The 9,616-nt window shown below is 48.6% G+C and overlaps 1 pseudogene across 1 annotated transcript; it reads left to right on the top strand.

Moving 5' to 3' along the window:
* Window positions 1-337: 337 nt before the first annotated feature.
* On the top strand, window positions 338-2,078 carry LOC311602069 (melanoma-associated antigen 10-like; annotated as a pseudogene). The gene is made up of 2 exons: window positions 338-365; window positions 931-2,078. The product of its transcript is annotated as a melanoma-associated antigen 10-like (transcript).
* The last annotated feature ends 7,538 nt before the right edge of the window (window positions 2,079-9,616 follow it).

Here is a 9,616-nt window from a genome sequence, read left to right as displayed (position 1 = left end):
GCCACCAATGCAGGCACCCTTTGGATCTTGAGTCACCCTTGCCAGGCATTTCCAGAGCTGCTTCATCTTGACTTCTGTCTCCTCTCTCAGAAAGATGAGCCTTTGGTGCATGGAGTACCGCTGGAGGCAAGAGGGAGCCAGGCGTATTTGACAGAGGTGGTAGGTATTGGCAACCAGGTAAGCTGTCATGGGCATTAATGAATATGTGAGAAGGCCCCTTCCCCCAGAGAGAGGACTGCATAAAGCATGCATGGCTCTGTGCTGGGTCCTAGGGAACCCTGAGTGGGAACTGCCACTCCTGCCAAGGAAAACTGGTTTTCTAGGAACGGGAGCTAAGATGCACTTTGGATGGACTTTGGAAACTCGTAAGAGAGCAGAGAGGAGGCCTGCAGGGTGGCCATCACTGCAGATTCCACCACAGGGCTTGATGGTTCCTGCCCCAGGCTCAGCCATCATGTCAGGGTAAAATATTGCCAGGTGTGGGAGTGTGCCACAGTGAGAATCCTTGCACTCAGAGGCGCATGCAGGACCAGAGTCCTTTGGGCATTCAACTCATCCTTTCTCTCCCTCTGCAGGCCTGTGAGTCTTCATCCCTCTGAGCTGCAACAAGTCCATTCCTGTGTTCCCAAGGATATCAGCATGGATCCAACTGTCAGCAGACACACAAGCAACCTCCCAGACAGCTCTCAGTCCCAAAGCAGGGCAAGGGGCCTGGATCTTGGCCACATCACAGGAGCTGAGGAAGGCGAGGGGGAGGCCACCGCCACCCACTCAGGGCATCCATCTGTTGGCAATAACGCTGGGCTCTCCCCAGTGGCCTCAGAGCCTCCTCTCCTGACTATGCCAGGGGCCCTGTCAGTAGGGCATCATCTCTTGAGTCTTCTGGCAGACTAGTAACAAAACTGGCTGACCCACACTCTCCCTCACAAGGTGTCCTCAACAGAAAGATAATTGATGTGGTTCACTTCCTTCTCCTCAAGTACACTAGGAAGCAGCTGACATCTAAGGCTCAGATTCTGTACATAGTCCTCCGCGGTTACGAGGAATACTACCCTGTCATCTTTTCTAAGGCCTCTGATTGTTTGAGGCTGCTCTTTGGCCTGGAGATAGTGGAAAGAAACGCCCTGGACCACATCTACTCTGTTGCCCTTGCCCTTGGGATCACCTACCATGGGACTCAGCATGGTTTTCCAGGCATACCCAAGACAGGCCTGCTACTAATCGTGCTGTGCATCATCTTCATAAAGGACAACTGTGCTAGTGAGCAGGCCTTGTGACGCGTACTGAACAACATGGGGCTGTGTGTGGGCAGTGAGCATTTCATGTACGGGGAGCCCAGACATCTCATCACAGAGCATTTTGTGCAGGAAGGGTACCTGGAATACAGGCAGGTGCCTGACAGCGATCCTCCTTCCTATGAGTTCCTGTGGGGCCCAAGGGCCCGCGCTGAAACCACCAAGATGAAACTACTCAAGTTTTTTGCCAGCATCTTTAAGCAGGATCCCAGAGCCCCTTTAGATATGCAGAGGCTTTGAGAGAGGAGATAGACAGGGTCTAGGCCAGGAGGGCCGGGCAGATGGCCCTTCTGGCCCTGCCCTGCACACGTTCTACTTCCCACACGGGCAGTTCCCATCCAACCCCAGCACAGGCAGAGTCAGTCATCTAAGTACCACACCATCATGTGACACAGGGTGGGAGGAGCTGTGTGAACCATTCTCTTCTGTTCTTCCCTCTACTCTGTCCTGTCTGGGTGGCTTGAGGTTGTCTAGTTGTTATAGAATGTTGCTACCTTTACTACAAGGCTCATGAACCTGGGATGTCTTAAGTCTGCAAATGGATTTAGCAATGCCCTTGCTGTTGTTCATCCACTTCAGGAGAAGGGTATTATTGTGTAAACAAATGAGATTGACTTCCTTCTATGTTGTACCATTTCTCAAGCTACGATGGCATTCTAAGTGGACGTTCCCAGGCAATGGGGAAGGCCTTGGCCTTTCCCTGACAAACAGAATAAAATGATCTCGATTGCTTCCTCAGTTTTCGTCTCCTGTTCTGGTTAACTGCAGTGAAGGCGAAGGGAAGGTGAAAGCAATTTTTCTGCATGCTCTCTCTGAGCACCAGCTGCTCTGTGAGAGGTCCTGGGTTATCAGGCAGCCTTAAGGCTGGTCCACCCTCTTCTAGGAAATGGTGTCGCTCAAGTGCCCCAACCCTGTCAGGAGGACAGGTGAGAACTCCCTTCACAGCACAAGTACAGCAATGTTGCAGAGGGGTCACGTTCAGCTAGTAGCCCCAAGTCGGTGGAGTAAACCAAGGCCCTTATGGGTCTCAGAATTAGTAACCAGGAACAGGGCCTGGGGCGGTGTGAATGACTTAGGGCTGGGAGAAGGGAAAATTGCTCCAAGCTGCTGTGCTGCTGGACTTGGCATGGAGGACACGGGCTGGGGTTTCCTCGGTGACTGAACACTAGGATAACACATACAGTCAGAAAGGGTGTATCCCCATCACCCCCAAACAGGAAAGGAAAAGTGTGCAGGCAGAAAGCCTCTCCTGGTGTTAGAGTTACAGAGGACACAGCACGTGTAGGGCATGGTTCACCTCTGCCCTCTTCACGTGTTCCTCCACACACACAGGGTAGAATCATGGGAAGGTGAGGCCTAGAGCTCTTGGCAGGACCTCTTCCACCTCTCTAGTCAGGAGAGACAGAGATGACTCCTAAGGGTGTATTAGTGTGTTGTCTACATGTGAAGTGTTCTGCACGTGTCCCTGGTATCCCCAGAGGACAGAAGAGGGTGCCACATTTCATGGAGGCAGTGTTCCACACGCTTGTGAGTTTGCCTGTCAGTGCTAGAAATTGAACCTTCCTCCTACAATACCAGGAAGTGCTCAGCAAAGCTCTAGCACCAGGCCAATTTGTTTTTTAAAAAACAAACAAACAGACAAAAAAACATTTCAATCCCCGTATAGGAGAGTGTGAGGGAGGACTCATGCATGCCTCAGTGCTGATGGGGAGCCAGAGGATATATCTCAAGTTGGCTCTTCCTTCCACCTTGTGGTGTTGGTACCTAATTGGCTTCTGTTGCTGCTCTCTTAGGAAGATGAGCCTGGCTTCTGCTGCTGCTGCAGTATGCAGTCCAAGCTGGCTGCCTGGGAGATTCTGGCCCATTCTCCTGCCTCTCCTGCCATCTTGCCAAAGGAGTGCTTTGATTCCTGCATCAGGTGCTAGCTGCTGCATCCCACTATTTATGCAGGTTCCAGGGAGGTAATCAGACAGATCCTCAGGCACGAGCAGCTCCACTGTTTTCCTCTGTTCTGTTCCCCCAACCATAAGATAGCATTTTAGCTCAGTTCTGTAGTGCAGTGGTGACCGAGATCTTAACATGTGTCCAATAAGCAGGAGGATTTAGTAAAGTTTATTCAGGAAATTTCATTCTGGCTGCTTGGCTGTCCCCTTCCCCTCCTTTCTCTGTGGTTCTCTCCCCTCAAGGAACTGCATCTGGAGGTTCACAGTCAGGTCCCTACTTCCCAGATGAGGAACTTTCAGGCATCCTAGCATTGGGAACGTCCGCTCTTCACACCATTTTGTGAGGTTTCTCAAATGGAGAAAGCCACTCTGATCTTTCTGAATTCAGGTAGGCAGGCGCTTTGCAGGGACCCTAAAGGTCTCTCTTTGAATACCAGGGGTGTGGAAGTCACGCAGCTTTGTCCCTGTGGTCAGCCTAGCTCCAAATGCCTCACACTGTATGGATGAACCCCCTTTCCTTCCATTCTGGGGAACCCAGCAGAGACATCATTTTAGGCACTCCCAGAGGAAAAGATGAGTGAGTACCTTTTAGGGTACACACAGGTCCTGAGAGTGCACTGTGGAAGCTCTGGTCTGGTTACAACAACTTCAATTAATCAGGTACAGATGGTCTGGTGAGCTGCACCCAGCAGCTACCAACATGGGGCAGTGAGCCCCCTCCTTTCCTGATCAGGGGCCTCTGTGGATAGAAGGCATTAGAGAGGTTCCCAGAAAGAAAGAGGCCCCAGGACTTAGAAAGAGGCCCCAGGACTTAGTCAAGACTGAAGATCAGACTTAGTCTCAGAAGCTGCAACACATGTCCATGGCCACTGACAGTCAAGTGCAGTGTATCCTGCTGTGGGTCTGGCAACAAATCTCATGTGACTTAGAGGCAGAAAGGGCAGCTCCCCAAGCTTCTGCATCCCCATCTGCATCAGGGACCTTGGGCGTTGGGGTGTCTCAGAGCCATTTTGTGAGATTCCTGGAAGGAGAAAGCCTGGATTCTCTTTTGAAGCAAATGGGCAAGAGCTTAGGGTGGGCTGAAGGGGCCTCTCTCAGGATAGGTGGGCCACAAATAGTGCTGCTTCATGGAGTGGTTAGCAGGCCAGCCAGGAGGGCTGTTTCCAGGGGCTCCTCCTTGGGGATTTAGCACAGGAGCCTGAGAGCAGACTGTGCTGGCTCTGGTCCAGAAACAAGCACTTCAGATCATCTGGGTCACATGATCTGGTTTCCCTGAAAGAGGATCCCATCATCCCCAGGGAGAGAGTCAGACCTGAGAGTGGATGGCAGAAGACACAGTGCAGAGAGAGGGCCCCACAGCTGTACCCTTGTGGTGAGGGAACACTGTGCGAAACAGGTTCCCAGTTGCTGGAGTCAGCCCTTTGCCCAGTAGGGCACTGAAGACAAACACACAGGAGCTATTTTTAGAGGTCCAGTTATTCCTGACAGTGGCTTAGCATTCGGCATGTATGTAGGACCTGAGACATGACAGCAGAAGCCCCACCCCATCTAGAAGGCACCCAAATGGTATTTCCACCTATGTGTACTTGGAAGAGCAGGACAATCCCACTCCTCTCCAGGCATTCAGTGCATGATGCCATTTGGGGACTTCAGAAAGAGAAGAGGACCAAGTGTCTGTCAGTCAAGTTGTGTGCTCTGAGTGCTTCCGGGAAACTGATCCACAGATTGACATGCATTGCAGGCAGACAGGCAGACAAGCAGACAGACTGGGATAATCAAGCTACTGTGTATAGGTTTATCAGTGGTGAAGGAAACTAAGGCTGACTTGTATGAGTGATTGCCTCTGAAAGCGTCCTCATCTGCCTTTTGGGACCTCAGGGTCAGCACATGTGGCGAGGGTTATAAGTGATGATTGTGGTTGTGAGTGCTTAGAAGATGTCTCAGCACTGACATACAGGAATGAGATCCTCATCTACCCTTATGGGTTAACCAGGGCAGGGGTGGTAGGATGGCCAGGCTATCAGGGCCAACTGATAGCACAGGTTGGACCTGAGAATCACTTCCTAGATAGAGGCTCTAGATAGTGGTAATGCAGCCTGCCACTGAGCGGGGCCCATGTTCTTGGTCTACACAGCACAGGAGGGCTTCCACACTCCCTCAGCCACGGGGGTCCTAGGTGTTGTTCCTGTGGGCATCTGTCAGCGCTGCACCGTCCAGCGGAAATAAGACACCAACAACCAGACTTCTTCTGGAGATCTTTACTCAGGATTAAGCTCAGTGGGAATGGCCCCGAAGAAGGGAAGGGCCAAGCTTAAGTACAACTCAAGGGCCAATCAGCTCATGCCAGGCGCCACCTCCTCATAGGTCAGAGTAGGACTGCTCGTCATCAGATCACCAGTTACCCTTGCACAGCCTTTTGCCATATAAGGACTTGTTTATCTTAGATAGCGCTTGCCATCAGGATGGCAGAAGCCTATGCCATATTAAGGCACGGCACCTCCCAGCTCTCCACAGGCATCTTTGCTTCTGCTTGCAGTACTTGAGGTGACAGAAGAGCTGGACTTGTCCCAGGGAGAAAGGCCTAAGATACGTAGAATTAAGGGAGCAGGCCCGGAAGGAGGAGCAAGGAGACCTCTGAGTCAGTGCATGAATAAGCTCTCCCTACTGTCAGCTGGGCCTGGTGGTGGGGAAGACTGTGGACCAGAGATGCCACCTCTGACTTCCTGCTCTGGGGACCTCTGAGGCAGGGATCATCGCTGTCCTTGACCTGAAGCATGGATGTCACTGATGGAGGTCAGCAGGGGACTTGTGAGGAGTCAATAGGACATCCTTCAGAATCACCAAGACAAGAGTGGACCCCTGCTCCTCTTGCCAGTCATGAGAAACACACTAGGGGTGCTCAGATGGGCTCTGTCTTCACTCTAGTCTCCTCCCCAGGAGGATGAACCTGCCTGGTGAGGGAAGGGTATATATACCAAGGCAGTAGAGGGAGCCATGTGAGGTTACCAGAGAAGGTGTCCATGATCAGCCATCCATCCTAGTGAGCAAGCACAGTAAGACTCTGGTGCCCCATTTTTTGCCATCACCCCTTGGTGGGGAGGCCTGAGGACACTCAAAGAAAGAATAAGCAGGTTACCAAGATGAGACTTGATAGCCTATGTCCAGCTTAGTCTCAGACCTAGGGGAGGTGAATAGAGTGAAAGCAGGAGGGTGGAATGGGAGGATACAAGTGACAGGATAGCAACTGAGTTGTAGTCTGAATAAATTAATACATTTAAAATTTAAAATAAGCAATAAACCTTGATGGGACTGAGCCAACTCCACAAGTCAGGGACCACATAGAGCCTGTTATGTTGGGGGATGGTCTGAAGTACTTTGATGCTAATCACTGCTTGCTGTCTCTGTGACCCACCTTTTTTCTTAATAAAAAGCCATCCCACCTGGGCAGGGTAGAGGACACAGGTGGGGCTAGGAGAGAGAGGAATCCTGGGAAGAAAAAGGCAGGAATGCCAAGAGGGGGAAGGAAAGAGACCTAAGGAAAGGAGAAGAAGGCAGCCATGGGCTAAATGGAGGAGAAGCACATGGCCTGAGTGGATAGAGAAATCAGCACAGATGAAGAACATTAGGAGGAATTTGATGTTATGGATGCGAGGTAGCTTGATAGAAGTTATAGGAAGCAGATGGCATGGGATTGAGGCAGGGATCCCATGCCTGCACCACCATGGGAGGTAGTTTAGAGGATTGATATCTGCCCTGCCCCACATTTACTAAGGCTATTTTAAAATATAACACGTGTGTGTCTTCATTGATTGCTAGCAGGGCCTACAGGCAATGCATATAACAGAAAAAAATGTTATACCCATATTCTGTTTCCTGTGGAGCTCTAAGGGGAAGCTGCTATGGATGGCTTCTCTTAGGCATCTTGAGTTAGGGTGAGTGAGGTATCTCTGGTGTTGATGATTAGTACCTAGGATTTGAATCATATCAGCAGTTGGGGCCATCTTTGTAGGATAAAAGGGATTCAAAGTTTGGACCTTCCCCCAAGGACTGTGCCTATCTGAAGCTAAGAAAAATAGGTGGCACAATTGTCTCTGTCCCAGTGTCTACCCCACAAGGCAGGAAGTGTCTTTCTTACTTAAAGTACCTCAGGATGAAAGGTGGGGCGGTGGAGTCTTTGGCCAGATTCATTCTGGTGGAAAGGGAAGATGTCAGGAGGATCAGGTAAGATGAATGCACATTAGGTGTACTTCAGGAAACTCTTTTTTACATAGGCATAGCTGAGTCATGTGCATGTTACGCAAGATCGTTCCCCCGCCCTGCCTCCAGGGCCCCTAGGTTGAAGATGGATAACAGCAGCAGGTCACTTCTCCTGAGAGGGTTTAGGATCTCATGGAGGGGAGGAACTTGACCTGAGCTGGAGACATCTGTGAGGCTTGTGAGTTCCCAAGCTGGACACATCCAGGTGAGAAGTCCAGGGACTATTTAAGGAAACTCCAGGCCAGCACACAGGCAGGGACTCACAAAGCCTTCCCAGGACTGCTATTACACAAACAGCCTTGGGCAGGGCTCTCAGTCTGAGCCCTCTGGCCTCTTTCCTGGCTTACATTGAGCAACTTGACCCAGCTCATCTGAGCAAAAGTCAATGTGTCAAGATTCAAACTGAGAACTGACAGGGTTACTTTGTCCAAACACAGGATTCCAGGACCCTCCCTGCCCTCCTGCAGCCAGACTGGTTCTTTCTACCTCAGCTGGTCAGATATGCCTTATTAGGCCTGGTCTCCCCTTTAGGCCTATTTCTTAATCTTCCTCCCAGTGAATTCAGAGTTAAAATCATCTGGCCCTGAGGCTTTCCCCTCCTCCTGCTTGGTTGGGAGACATTCAATGACTGCTTCTTTTCCTTAGGGGTTATAGAGGTATTTAACTTGTTTTCCTGATCTTGATTTAGATTTGGTAAATGGAATCTACCAATCTACCAAAAAAAAATGTCCATTTTATTTAGATTTTCCAATTTTGTAGACCATGATTTTTTGAAGTAAGACCTTACATGTCTTTGTTTTTTTTTTCACCAGTGTCTGTTGTTATGTTCTGTTTTTCCTTTCTGATTTTGTTGATTTGGATATTTTCTCTCTGCCTTTTAGTTAGTTTGGCTAAATGTGTGTCTTTTGTCTTTCTTGGTGACTTTCTTAAAGAACTGATCCTTGCTTCTGTTCACTCTTGGTATTATCCTCTGTTTCTAGTGTGTTGACTTCAGCTTCAGTTGGATTATTTACAGCCATCTACTCCTCTTGTGTGTGTTAGCCTCTTTTGTTGTGGAAGCTTCCAGAGGTGCTGTTAAGTAGCTAGTATGTATTCTCCCAATTTCTGTATGAAGGGGCTTAGTGCTATGAACTTTCTTCTTAGTATTGCTTTCATTGTGTCTCATAAGCTTGGGAATGTTGTGCCTTCATTTTCTTTGAATTTTAGACAGTCATTAATTTCTTTTTCATTTCTTCCTTGGCCCAGTTGTCACTGAGTAGGGAGTTGCTCATTTTCCATGATTGTGTAGGGTTTTTGTTATTTCTGTTGTTGAGATCCATCTTAATCTATGGTGTTCTGAGAAAGCACAATGGGTAATTTCATTTTTTTTTTTTTTGGTATAAGTTACGGTTTGCTTTGTGATTGACTACATACTGCCAGTTTTAGAGAAGGTTCCATGTGGCACAAAAAAGAGAGAATATTCTTTTGTGCTTTGGGTGAAAAGTTCTGTAGATAAAATTTGGGTTCACGGGATTCATTCCATCTGTTGGTTTCATTATTTCTCTGTTTTGTTTCTGCCTCAGTGATCTGTCCATTGGTTAGAGTGGGGCACTGAATTCTCCCACAATTGTGGTGTCTGCATCGTCGTGTGCTTTAATAATAGGTTTGTTCGGGTTTTGTTGCTTTTTGTTTGTTTTGTTTTTTAATTTTTTTAAATAAAGGTGTGTGCCCTTGTATATTGTTCAAAGATGTTCTGAATTGGAATGCCCTGTGGTAGGCTTTTCCTTTAGTGAGAATGGCATATTCTTCCCCATCTCTTTTCATGAATTTTGGTTGAAATTCTACTGTTTCATGCTGTACTAGTCTATTAAAGAGCTGGCACTATAGTTGGATTAGACACCCAGTCTCACAACCCAAGCATGCTTGTTTTAAAATTCCCTTGAACATTCCTGTTCTGGGTCAGGAGACCATCTGACACTAGGACAAAGAGAGAAAACAAAGCTAAACGGCCCATGGAAAGACACTATGTGACTTCAAAGAGCTAAAATATAAGCTGTACTTTAGGATCTTAAAGAAAAAAATATTTTTTTAAAGATGTATTTATTATTTAGACAGCATGTGTGCCTGCACGCCAGAAGAGGA

Source organism: Acomys minous (genome assembly GCF_964271855.1).
Source record: "Acomys minous genome assembly, chromosome: 7".
In the NCBI taxonomy this organism is placed as follows: domain Eukaryota; kingdom Metazoa; phylum Chordata; class Mammalia; order Rodentia; family Muridae; genus Acomys; species Acomys minous.
The sequence above is the reverse complement of the archived record's forward strand: the minus strand, read 5'-3'. Positions and strand labels throughout refer to the sequence as shown.